A 14,480-nucleotide genomic window follows, 5' to 3' on the forward strand; every position below is an offset into this window, starting at 1 on the left:
TACAGTCTAATGGGAAACAATATCCACGTGAAGAAATGTGCCAGAAAATCTACAGGGTATGGTGGGAACACAAAAAATAAAATGGTAAGTTATATACTACATTATCAGAAAAATTTTTTTATCAGAGAAATAACTTTTGATCTGGATCTTGAAAGAGGAGTGTTTGCTATGTACTTTGGAAGGACTAGAAACTGTTAGATGAGGGTGTTTGCAATAAAACTGTATATGACAGGAGCCAAAAACTGTGGAATGGCACATACAAAGAGCTAGTTTAAGAGAGGAAGACAGAAGAAAGAGCATGAAAAATGCCTTGTGCCATAAAACCGAGTTTGGACTTTATTTTTTGGTGATATCCTTATTAATCATGCCAGGATAATTATTATAATAATCTTCAGTTTCAGTAGTTTGAAAGCAATTGCTATATCAATATTGTAACTTACCCAAATGTGATATGTGAATGTGTAATGTTTGCAATAGCATGGCAACCAAAACTAATTGTCGGGTATTACTTGTTGCCTTTGTTTCTTGCTACATGATTAACATTTTTTTCCGTGGGTCAATGATCCAAAATAATTACACGATTCCACTTTTGCCAAGTCTGCAAGTTCAATAGTTATATATGGAAGCTGAAAGTTTTATTCTACATTTGTTGTGAATAGTGTATAACAATTATTGAGCATGTAGTATACTCCAGGTTCTGTGCTAAGTGCTTTGTATATGGTATGTAATCTCATTCTCAAAATACTTGTATTAGTTAACACAATTTTTTCCATTTTGCAAATGAAGAAACTGGAGCTCAAAACTTGAAAGTGACCCCTTCAGGATCAGGCATTTTATGAATAGCAAAGTTGAAACTTGAACCCAGGTCTCACAGTCAACACAGACCATATTCATAATGATTAAACTAACTCAGGAAACACAAAACACAGTTTCCCCTCTGAAAGAGCATATAATTTTGTGGGGTAAATGGTAAACTACAAAATGGATAGTAGATGTTCACGGTGAGGTTGTATTGGATGAACACTTACTGTAGACTATAACCATTGGGGAATGCATTCTACAGGATGGAATCTGCAAAATGAAGGAAGAAAGTGGGGAGGCTATTTCAGGCTAAAAAGATAAGACACAGTGTGTCTGTGGAAAACCACACATGACTCCAGGGAACTGCAGGTTCTTATGGTTATTATCAGAACATTTGCACTAAGATATGCATTGTTCATCTACTGTTGCAGTCACTTGATTTGGTCCTATATCAATAGTCTACCTGGCATTAACTTAGTCCAAAAGAATATGTTAAAGTTAGGTATCAATGATTTACACAACTTCCTAAAATATGAGCTACAAGAGAAGAGTCTCTGGTAAAATATGATTACGACATATGCAGTTTCTAAGAGATGCAATCTTCTGTTGGTATGCACAATATCAGCCTCTGACTAGAGCTATAAGCACAATTTATCCTTTAATACCTCCAGGATTTTACCATTAAAAGTGGTCAGGTATTTAAAGTCTATGTATGTAAAAGGGTAGCTATTAAGAGAATTAGCCCAAGTACTCTCGTGTGTCAAAAAAATATAAAGTCTGAAGGACCATTGGAAATTGTTAGATGAATTTTCAAAATAATAACTTTCAGGACTATGAAATATGATTAAGTGTTATAAACTCTAACAAAATAATACAACCAGAAAAATGAGAGAACTTATAAAGGGAAGTCAATAAAACTTGACAAAATTGTCTGGGTTTATAGAGTACTGGGTTAAAAAGTGCAATTCAGTGTTGACATCAAAAAATTTTCTTTAAATATGTACACCTGGGGGGCGGAGCAAGATAGCCGAAAAGGAACAGCTCCAATCTCCAACTCCCAGCGCGAGCAACACAGGAGACCAGTGATTTCTGCATTTTCAACTGAGGTACTGGGTTCATCTCACTAGGGAGTGCCGGACAATCAGTGCTGGTCAGCTGCTGCAGCCCGACCAGCTAGAGCTGAAGCAGGGTGAGGCATCGCCTCACCTGAGAAGCGCAAGGGGAAAGGGAATCCCTTTTCCTAGCCAGGGGAACTGAGACACACAACACCTGGAAAATCGGGTAACTCCCACCCCAATACTGCGCTTTAAGCAAACAGGCACACCAGGAGATTATATCCCACACCTGGCCAGGAGGGTCCCACACGCACGGAGCCTCCCTCATTGCTACCACAGCAGTCTGTGATCTACCGGCAAGGCAGCAGTGAGGCTGGGGGAGGGGTGCCCACCATTGCTGAGGCTTAAATAGGTAAACAAAGTCCCTGGAAAGCTCGAACTGGGTGGAGCTCACAGCAGCTCAAGGAAACCTGCCTGTCTCTGTAGACTCCACCTCTGGGGACAGGGCACAGTAAACAAAAGCAGCAGAAACCTCTGTAGACGCAAAGGACTCTGTCTGACAGCTTTCAAGAGAGCAGTGGATCTCCCAACATGGAGGTTGAGATCTGAGAAGGGACAGACTACCTGCTCAAGTGGGTCCCTGACCCCTGAGTAGCCTAACTGGGAGACATCACCCACTACGGGCAGTCTGACACCCCACACCTCACAGGGTGGAGTACACCCCTGAGAGGAAGCCTCCAAAGCAAGAATCAGACAGGTACACTCGCTGTTCAGAAATATTCTATCTTCTGCAGCCTCTGCTGCTGACACCCAGGCAAACAGGGTCTGGAGTGGACCTCAAGCAATCTCCAACAGACCTACAGCTGAGGGTCCTGACTGTTAGATGGAAAACTATCAAACAGGAAGGACACCTACACCAAAACCCCATCAGTATGTCACCATCATCATCAAAGACCAGAGGCAGATAAAACCACAAAGATGGGGGAAAAGCAGGGCAGAAAAGCTGGAAATTCAAAAAATAATTCAAAAAAAATTCAAAAAACGCGCATCTCCCCTGGCAAAGGAGCGCAGTTCATCGCCAGCAACGGATCAAAGCTGGACAGAGAATGACTTTGACGAGATGAGAGAAGAAGGCTTCAGTCCATCAAAATTCTCAGAGCTAAAGGAGGAATCATGTAGCCAGCACAAAGAAACTAAAAATCTTGAAAAAAAAGTGGAAGAATTGATAGCTAGAGTAACTAATGCAGAGAAGGTCATAAACGAAATGAAAGAGATGAAAACCATGACACGAGAAATACGTGACAAATGCACAAGCTTCAGTAACCAACTCGATCAACTGGAAGAAAGAGTATCAGCGATTGAGGATCAACTGAATGAAATGAAGCTAGAAGAGAAACCAAAAGAAAAAAGAAGAAAAAGAAATGAAAAAAGCCTGCAAGAAGTATGGGATTATGTAAAAAGACCAAATCTATGTCTGATTGGGGTGCCTGAAAGTGAGGGGTAAATGGAACCAAGTTGGAAAACACTCTTCAGGATATCATCCAGGAGAACTTCCCCAACCTAGTAGGGCAGGCCAACATTCAAATCCAGGAAATACAGAGAACGCCACAAAGATACTCCTTGAGAAGAGCAACTCCAAGACACATAATTGCCAGATTCACCAAAGTTGAAATGAAGGAAAAAATCTTAAGGGCAGCCAGAGAGAAAGGTCGGGTTACCCACAAAGGGAAGCCCATCAGACTAACAGCAGATCTCTCGGCAGAAACTCTTCAAGCCAGAAGAGGGTGGGGGCCAATATTCAACATTCTTAGAGAAAAGAATTTTCAACCCAGAATTTCATATCCAGCCAAACTAAATTTCATAAGTGAAGGAGAAATAAAATCCTTTACAGATAAGCAAATGCTTAGAGATTTTGTCACCACTAAGCCTGCCTTACAAGAGACCCTGAAGGAAGCACTAAACATGGAAAGGAACAACCGGTACCAGCCATTGCAAAAACATGCCAAAATGTAAAGACTATTTAGGCTAGGAAGAAACTGCATCAACTAACGAGCAAAATAACCAGTTAATATCATAATGGCAGGATCAAGTTCACACATAAAAATATTAACCTTAAATGTAAATGGACTAAATGCTCCAATTAAAAGACACGGACTGGCAAACTGGATAAAGAGTCAAGACCCATCAGTCTGCTGTATTCAGGAGACCCATCTCACACGCAGAGACATACATAGGCTCAAAATAAAGGGATGGAGGAAGATTTACCAAGCAAATGGAGAACAAAAAAAAAGCAGGGGTTGCAATACTAGTCTCTGATAAAACAGACTTTAAACCATCAAAGATCAAAAGAGACAAAGAAGGCCATTACATAATGGTAAAGGGGTCAATTCATCAGGAAGAGCTAACTATCCTAAATATATATGCACCCAATACAGGAGCACCCAGATTCATAAAGGAAGTCCTTAGAGACTTACAAAGAGACTTAGACTCCCATACAATAATAATGGGAGACTTCAACACTCCACTGTCAACATTAGACAGATCAACGAGACAGAAAGTTAACAAGGATATCCAGGAATTGAACTCATCTCTGCAGCAAGCAGACCTAATAGACATCTATAGAACTCTCCACCCCAAATCAACAGAATATACATTCTTCTCAGCACCACATCACACTTATTCCAAAATTGACCACATAATTGGAAGTAAAGCACTCCTCAGTAAATGTACAAGAACAGAAATTGTAACAAACTGTCTCTCAGACAACAGTGCAATCAAACTAGAACTCAGGACTAAGAAACTCAATCAAAACCACTCAACTACATGGAAACTGAACAACCTGCTCCTGAATGACTACTGGGTACATAACGAAATGAAGGCAGAAATAAAGATGTTCTTTGAAACCAATGAGAACAAAGATATAACATACCAGAATCTCTGGGACACATTTAAAGGAGTGTGTAGAGGGAAATTTATAGCACGAGATGCCCACAAGAGAAAGCAGGAAAGATCTAAAATTGACACTCTAACATCACAATTAAAAGAATTAGAGAAGCAAGAGCAAACACATTCAAAAGCTAGCAGAAGGCAAGAAATAACTAAGATCAGAGCAGAACTGAAGGAGATAGAGACACAAAAATCCCTCCAAAAAATCAATGAATCCAGGAGTTGGTTTTTTGAAAAGATCAACAAAATTAACAGACCACTAGCAAGACTAATAAAGAAGAAAAGAGAGAAGAATCAAATAGATACAATAAAAATGATAAAGGGGATATCACCACCGATCCCACAGAAATACAAACTACCATCAGAGAATACTATAAACACCTCTACGCAAATAAACTGGAAAATCTAGAAGAAATGGATAATTTCCTGGACACTTACACTCTTCCAAGACTAAACCAGGAAGAAGTTGAATCCCTGAATAGACCAATAGCAGGCTCTGAAATTGAGGCAATAATTAATAGCCTACCAACGAAAAAAAGTCCAGAACCAGATGGATTCACAGCTGAATTCTACCAGAGGTACAAGGAGGAGCTGGTACCATTCCTTCTGAAACTATTCCAATCAATAGAAAAAGAGGGAATCCTCCCTAACTCATTTTATGAGGCCAACATCATCATGATACCAAAGCCTGGCAGAGACACAACAAAAAAAGAGAATTTTAGACCAATATCCCTGATGAACATCGATGCAAAAATCCTCAATAAAATACTGGCAAACCGGATTCAACAGCACATCAACAAGCTTATCCACCAAGATCAAGTGGGCTTCATCCCTGGGATGCAAGGCTGGTTCAACATTCGCAAATCAATAAACATAATCCAGCATATAAACAGAACCAAAGACAAGAACCACATGATTATCTCAATAGATGCAGAAAAGGCTTTTGACAAAATTCAACAGCCCTTCATGCTAAAAACGCTCAATAAATTCGGTATTGATGGAACGTACCTCAAAATAATAAGAGCTATTTATGACAAACCCACAGCCACTATCATACTGAATGGGCAAAAACTGGAAAAATTCCCTTTGAAAACTGGCACAAGACAGGGATGCCCTCCCTCACCACTCCTATTCAACATAGTGTTGGAAGTTCTGGCTAGGGCAATCAGGCAAGAGAAAGAAATCAAGGGGATTCAGTTAGGAAAAGAAGAAGTCAAATTGTCCCTCTTTGCAGATGACATGATTGTATATTTAGAAAATCCCATTGTCTCAGCCCAAAATCTCCTTAAGCTGATAAGTAACTTCAGCAAAGTCTCAGGATACAAAATTAATGTGCAAAAATCACAAGCATTCGTATACACCAGTAACAGACAAACAGAGAGCCAAATCAGGAATGAACTTCCATTCACAATTGCTTCAAAGAGAATAAAATACCTAGGAATCCAACATACAAGGGATGTAAAGGACCTCTTCAAGGAGAACTACAAACCACTGCTCAGTGAAATAAAAGAGGACACAAACAAATGGAAGAACATACCATGCTCATGAATAGGAAGAATCAATATCGTGAAAATGGCCATACTGCCCAAGGTTATTTATAGATTCAATTCCATCCCCATCAAGCTACCAATGAGCTTCTTCACAGAATTGGAAAAAACTGCTTTAAAGTTCATATGGAACCAAAAAAGACCCCGCATCTCCAAGACAATCCTAAGTCAAAGGAACAAAGCTGGAGGCATCACGCTACCTGACTTCAAACTATACTACAAGGCTACAGTAACCAAAACAGCATGGTACTGGTACCAAAACAGAGATATAGACCAATGGAACAGAACAGAGTCCTCAGAAATAATACCACACATCTACAGCCATCTGATCTTTGACAAACGTGAGAGAAACAAGAAATGGGGAAAGGATTCCCTAATTAATAAATGGTGCTGGGAAAATTGGCTAGCCATAAGTAGAAAGCTGAAACTGGATCCTTTCCTTACTCCTTATACGAAAATTAATTCAAGATGGATTAGAGACTTAAATGTTAGACCTAATACCATAAAAAATCCTAGAAGAAAACCTAGGTAGTACCATTCAGGACATAGGCACGGGCAAAGACTTCATGTCTAAAACACCAAAAGCAACAGCAGCAAAAGCCAAAATTGACAAATGGGATCTCATTAAACTAAAGAGCTTCTGTACAGCAAAAGAAACTACCATCAGAGTGAACAGGCAACCTACAGAATGGGAGAAAATTTTTGCAATCTACTCATCTGACAAAGGGCTAATATCCAGAACCTACAAAGAACTCAAACAAATTTACGAGAAAAAAACAAACAACCCCATTAAAAAGTGGGCAAAGGATATGAACAGACATTTCTCAAAAGAAGACATTCATACAGCCAACAGACACATGAAAAAATGCTCATCATCACTGGCCATCAGAGAAATGCAAATCAAAACCACAATGAGATACCATCTCACACCAGTTAGAATGGCGATCATTAAAAAGTCAGGAAACAACAGGTGCTGGAGATGATGTGGAGAAATAGGAACACTTTTACACTGTTGGTGGGATTGTAAACTAGTTCAACCATTATGGAAAACAATATGGCGATTCCTCAAGGATCTAGAACTAGATGTACCATATGACCCAGCCATCCCATTACTGGGTATATACCCAAAGGATTATAAATCATGCTGCTATAAAGACACATGCACACGTATGTTTATTGCAGCACTATTCACAATAGCAAAGACTTGGAATCAATCCAAATGTCCATCAGTGACAGATTGGATTAAGAAAATGTGGCACATATACACCATGGAATACTATGCAGCCATAAAAAAGGATGAGTTTGTGTCCTTTGTAGGGACATGGATGCAGCTGGAAACCATCATTCTTAGCAAACTATCACAAGAACAGAAAACCAAACACCGCATGTTCTCACTCACAGGTGGGCAATGAACAATGAGATCACTTGGACTCAGGAAGGGGAACATCACACACCGGGGCCTATCATGGGGAGGGGGAAGGGGGGAGTGATTGCATTGGGAGTTATACCTGATGTAAATGATGAGTTGATGGGTGCTGACGAGTTGATTGGTGCAGCACAGCAACATGGTACAAGTATACATATGTAACAAACCTGCACGTTATGCACATGTACCCTAGAACTTAAAGTATAATAATAATAATAATAAAGAAAAAGAAATATGTACACCTACTATGTACCTACAAAAATTAAAAATTTAAATTAAAAAGAAATTTTATTTTTAATGTAAAACTAATAAACTTTCAAGTCTAAGTTGTTTGGCCTCACAAACTTGTGCCACTAACACAAGTCAATATCCCCCTCTAACTCCAACCCACCAATACCACTACCAGTAGGAGAAAAATTGTATGATATTTACATGGAGGTTGCTATTTGGGACCCAGGCATTTGTAGCCCCTCCAAGTATTACTCCTGTTTAGACAATGAGACAGAAAGTTTGCAAAGAACTGCACAGTGATTGGGCTTAGAGAGACTACTTAACCCTGCCTCTGAAATAGGGATGACTGTTGCATACATAACAGTAGCATTTGTCAATTCAGTTTTGGGGAGAGGAAGTCTTGTTATTGGGAATATCCTTGTGAGGAAACAAATACTGTCATCAAGAAGCTATTTGCAGGGTAAGGCAGGTTCTTTCAAGTAAGAGGGAGATCCTGCCCCTTCCAGCATAAGAAATTCAGAGGGATTTGGAGAATCAAAATTTTAACCTTGTCTATGTCTGCCAAATAAAATTCCCCATTCATAACTGAACTCAATCAGATCCACAAACCAAACACACAAAATATGTTTCAGTCATTCCTCTCTCTAGCAATATCATCTCCTATACACTTTTAGATTCTTAAGAATAAGCCAAGCTATGTACTCAGATTACAAATTATTAGTGCTGTTATGCCTTCTTACTAAATTATGTACACTAAGCACAGATAAGAAAAAACTCATGTCTGTAAACATAAAATGGTGGTAAATAAAACAATCTAAGTACTTTTGTACAGAATAATTTTTCATCTTCTAGCTAGATAAAAAGATAAAAAGAATAAGATATTTATCTCTCACATATTTCCATAATCATTTACCATCTCTTATCTTTTCCACATTTTTTTTCTCTTTTAAGTAGTTTCATTTTGAAGATATCTCCCTTAGCTATAGATAAATATAGTACCTGTGCTTTCAGTAAATAAAATTTATTTCAATCTCTGTCAATAATATGTAAATAATTTTGGCTTGTCTCATAAAGTTATGAATTCAATGCACATAAACTGAGGAGCAAAAAAACACTACGAAAAGATAACTGATAGTTATAATATAAGATCAAAGTAATATAACTTTGAAATAGGCCTAATGCCTCCGCTTAAAAAAATGAATGCATGCATTACAGTGGTTAATTAGATCTCTTTTATAAATTGTGTGTCCTGAAAATGACAGATAAATTATATCTCAATGGGAACATTATTCAGATTCAAACTATGTGTTTAAGTAATCCGAATTAGCATTCTGATTTTATAAACATTAACTGAAGACCCATTAGATGTCAGTTATTGTGCTAGAAGGTTATAGCCTAGTGGGACAAACTGATTTGTAAATAATAATAATAATAATACTTATAGAGCCATATGAATCAAAGAAAAATCTATTGACTTACATCACTAGCCCTTTCAGACAACATATTTTTTCACAACTATTTGACATAACTCTTGATGGCTTCCTTGCTCTCTGTATCTCCAGCTTCCTCTGAGCTATTTTTCCCCAAATCATATTACCCCCTCACAGTTCAATTCAAGCTCTGTGTGACAGATACTACCAACAGACCACCAAATTAATTGTTAACTTTTCTGCTGGGAATACAGTTATTCCACATTTCTTTCTCCCATAATGTGAGTTGGGTCCTTAAGAATGAGTATTAGCCAAAGGAATGTGAGTGAAAGTAGCATTAGCCACTCCCAGGCAAAACTCATAAAAAGCACTGCACTCACAGCTTCATGCTCTTTCCTACCACCAGATGATGGAGATGTTGATACCCAGATCAACTTTGGAAGCTATGTGCTAAAGCTGGAATTTCTGCCACAAGCTAAAATTCTTGATGACTGTATGGAACAGAATACCCCTGCCAACTGAGAAGCCCTTGGACTATTACATGAGCAAGCAATAAACTTCTAATACATTGAACCATTATATCTGGGGTTCCATTTGTTACAATAGTTCAGCTTACCATAATCTACCTTTTCCATTAAACCATGTATGGTCATTCTCATTCATGCTAATCAAGCACTTGCACATATTACCATACAGTATGGCATTCATTTGTGGCCCCATTCTTTTTTGTTTTACCATTTCATCACTGGCCTTCTTTTGTTTTCTACCTCTTTAGTTTCTTGCACAAGAGATAATTTTAGCCCTGAACCAATCGTTTAAGCATTAAAGGACATGATTATAAGGCAAAAATGTTAAGTAAAAATCTTGTTGTACTGAAGAATTAGTTTTGTCTAAAGATCTGGACTTTGCCCCAGCTTCTAGGAGGTAACCAATAAACCCTTGGGAATTCCCAAATGATGGGAGCATCTTAGCTGTTCATGGTGCCTCAGATCACACATGATGGTTTAGGCTAACTATGTGACTCATGGAGGTTCTCTAGATATATTATGCTAACGAGGGGACTCAAAATGTGGGCTGGCCATCCCAGAAACACCATGTACTTTGGGTTGGGGTTATGTGCCATATAATATCTGCTTGACCTCTGGGGAGGGAAGGGAGCTACATGTTGAGTTCAACTGGGATGGCGATAACTCAATCAGTCATGCCTACATAATAAAATCCCAACAAAATCTCTGGACACCAAAGTTCATGTGAGCTCTCTGGGTTGGCAACACTGCATGTATACATTGCCACATATTGATACTGAGAGAGTAACATGTCACTGAGGACACAGAAATTTCACATTTGGAACTCTTCAGTCCCAGATTTTTCCCTATGTGTCTCTTCCTTTTTCTGGTTCTGATTTGTACCTTTTGCTCTAGTAAAACTGTAATCGTAGTACAGCACTTTTCTGAGTTCTGCAAATCATTCTAGCAAATTATCGAACCTGAGGGAGTCCAGGGAGAGTCTGAATTTGTGACCAGCTGACCTGAACTCAAGATGGCCCTGGGGACCTCAGAACTTGTGACTGGTGTCAGAAGTCCTAAGCAAACTTGGCAGTCTGAAGGACTTAACCTCATGATTGACTAGTTCCAGATACTTATAAATTCTAAATTTGAACTAAAAAAATCAGTAGAAACTCATGCTATTAAAAAAATGACTTTTATACATTTCCTAAATCTGCCCATTGAAAAGGCCTAGAAGAAATGACTACCTCATAGCAATAAATACCCATAGCACCCAGATTGTGCAGATTGTGACTACTAAATGTTATTTCTGACTAGGATCCCTGGTTAATTTCATATCTAGGACAGGACACATATACCATGGACTAGATTATATTACTGTACCAGAAAGCAAAAAGCCATCAAAGTCTAGTAATAAATTGAGATGCATAAAACTCAAATATTTTAAAAATTCCATTCGTTCATAATTCTATTTCCTAAAAGAACAAATTGATTGGTCCCTATTGTATATTGCTGGAGTATCAACTCTTCATTCTGAAGACTGATAAACAAAAGGAAAACAATTAAGCAATTTTTCTTCTTTTCCTGTACCAATAGTATTCTGGATAACAAAATTGTAGAGTTAATACTTTTATTTAAGGAAAAATTTCGGGTAAAAAAATATGGAATGACCAAATTAGAAAAATCATCTTTCTGGCTCTTCCTCTTACCTTTGTATCCTCTGCCCTTTTCTTTCTCACCTCCCCTCCATTTCCGTTCCCTCTCATCTGTTTCTCTTCTCATTCCTTCCTGAACAATTGAATCCTAAAGTCATTAGGTGAGGCATTGCAAGTAGGCACCCAGGTTGGAGGTCAGCAGAGACCAATGGCACTCCAGAGTGGAATGTCCTAGGCAGGATAAGTGTTTTAGTTATCTATTGCTACATAATAAGTTACCACAAGCTTAGAAACTTCCAGCCACACACATTTGCTCTCTCACAGTTTCTGTGTTATCAGAATACAAGCACAGGTTATCCACATCCTCTGCTTAGGGTCTCATAAGGCTGAAAACAGAGCTGTCAGAGCTGTCAGCTAGAGCTGTGGTCACATCTAAGTTAGGAAAGATTCATTTCCAGGCTCACTAAAGTAGTTGGCAGAATTCAGTATCTGTGACAGTTTGACTGACAGTACCAATTTCTTGCTGGTTGTTGGCAGAAAACCACCATCACCTCCTAAAAGCTTCCCACAGTTCCTTTCCAAACAGGGTTCCCCAACATGGTTACTTCCTTCCTCATAGCAAAGAAGGGAAGAAGACTCAAGCAGGATGCCCTACAATGTTATATAGTATATACCGCATAATTATGCAATTATATTCACGTAGTCACATGCACCCTGTCATCTTTGCCATATCAAATTAGTTTGAAGCAAGTCGCAGTTCCCATGCACACTCAAAGGGAGGGTATCACACAAGGAAATGATCACCAGGAGTCATGGATCATGAAGACTTTCTTAAAAGTCTGCCCACTACCATAAGAAAGATATTCATATAATAAGGCTGCCAATTACGGGGTGTCAGAATCCAAATCAGGTCTGTCAGAACCCAGGCTCAGTGCAAGTGAGTCATTTGTTGCAAGCAGTCAGACCCTGAGCAGTGTGAGAAATGCACCTTCACAAAGGGGGATGTCAGAGCAACATAATGAAGAGGACATCGCACCATGGGATGACCTAGCATGGGGAGCCGGAGCACAAACATTGTAGGGACAGCTTCACCAGCAAGGGTGGCAAGGCATGGGGAGTCAGAACCCAAGCGGGGTGATAAAAGCGTACCTTGCAGCAAGGTAAAGACAGTGCCCATGCAGGTGCTCAGACTGAGTAATATGTTGGGGCCCAAGTGTAGGGAGGACATCTGCACAAGAAGGAGGTTATAATGGTGATAAACAATTGGATACAGAATTCTGGTGCATACAGGATAATTAATTTTTTAAGTAAATTTTTAAAACTATTTCTCAGATGTATAGAATTTTAGGAGTTTTGTGGAAGGAATAAGTTCAAGAGATCAATCGTATAACTTAGTGACTAAAGTTAATATATTCTTGAAGATTGCTAAAAGAGTAGCTATTAAGTGTTCTCACCACAAAAAAAAAAGTATGTAATGTACCGTTAATTATCTCAATTTAGCCTTACTACAATGTATACATATTTCAAAACAACATATTGTGCATGATAAACATAAAATTTTATATGTCAATGAAAAATAAATAAACACCCCAAAAACGTACCTCTTGGAGAAGAAAGTTAGAAAAAAACTAAAATGAATGATGTTGGATGAAAATAGCAGCGTTGGAGTGATTTTAAATATATTGAGATAGGCCAGGCATGGTGGCTCACAACTGTAATCCCAGCACTTAGGGAGGCTGAGGCAGGTAGATTGCACAAGCTCAGGAATTTGAGACCAATCAGGTAATATGGTGAAATCCTGTCTTTACAAAACATATAAAAATTACCAGGGAATGCTGGCACATGCCTGTGGTCCCAGTTACTCAGGAAGCTGAGGTAGGAGGATCACCTGAGCCCAAGGAGTTCAAAGGGTCAAGGCTGCAGTGAGCCATGATTGGGTCACTGCACTCCAACATGGATGATAAAGTGAGACCCTGTCTCAAAAATAAAATAAAATAAATATATTGAGATAGATATAGAAATAAATATAGGCATAAATATGTATACATATATATGTGTGTAAATATGTATGTGGATATGTGGAGACATCAATAAGTTTGTGGAAAATGAAATTGAAATATAAAATAAAAAATATAAACTTTATTTATCCTTGTAAACTCAATCAAGTTCAAGACACTTGTAAGTGATGATACCAATCACTTAGTCCATCCCTAAAAAACTAAAGGACCTGGGGATTCAAACGTCAATGTAGTGTTTTTTACACTATTTACTGAAGAAAAAAAATGGGTGCCCTTTAAAGATTATTTGAAATCGGAAAACAAAAAGAAGGCACAAGTGGCCACATCAAGACTGGAAAGTGAATGCCTAATGGTTTCCTAGTGACACTTACAAAATTGCTCTCGTTTGATGAGAGGAATGAACAGAAACGTTGTTGTGGTGGAGAAGGACTCTCTGATAAAGCTATCCCAGGCATTTTTTGCTAAAGCTTTGGCTAACTTTCTCAAAACACTCTCATAATAAGCATATATGATCATTCTTGGGCCTTCCAGAAACTAAACAACCAACATGGCTTGAGCATCCAAAAAAAAAGCGGTGGCCATAATCATTGCTCTTAACTAGTCCACTTTTGCATTGACTGAACCACTTCCATGTCTTGGTAGCCATTGCTTTGATTGTGCTTTGTGCTTTGTCTTCAGGATCATACTGGTAAACCCATGTTCCTTTTCCTATTACAATTCTTCAAAGAAACGCTTTAGGATCTTGATCCCACTTGTTTAAAATTTCCATTGAAAGCTCTGCTCTTGTCTGCAGCTGATCTGGGTGCAACAGTTTGGCACACATCAATTGTGAAGTGTGCTCAACTTTAATTTTTCAGTCAGAATT

Source organism: Chlorocebus sabaeus, chromosome 23, assembly GCF_047675955.1.
Source record: "Chlorocebus sabaeus isolate Y175 chromosome 23, mChlSab1.0.hap1, whole genome shotgun sequence".
NCBI classification, from domain to species: Eukaryota; Metazoa; Chordata; class Mammalia; order Primates; family Cercopithecidae; genus Chlorocebus; species Chlorocebus sabaeus.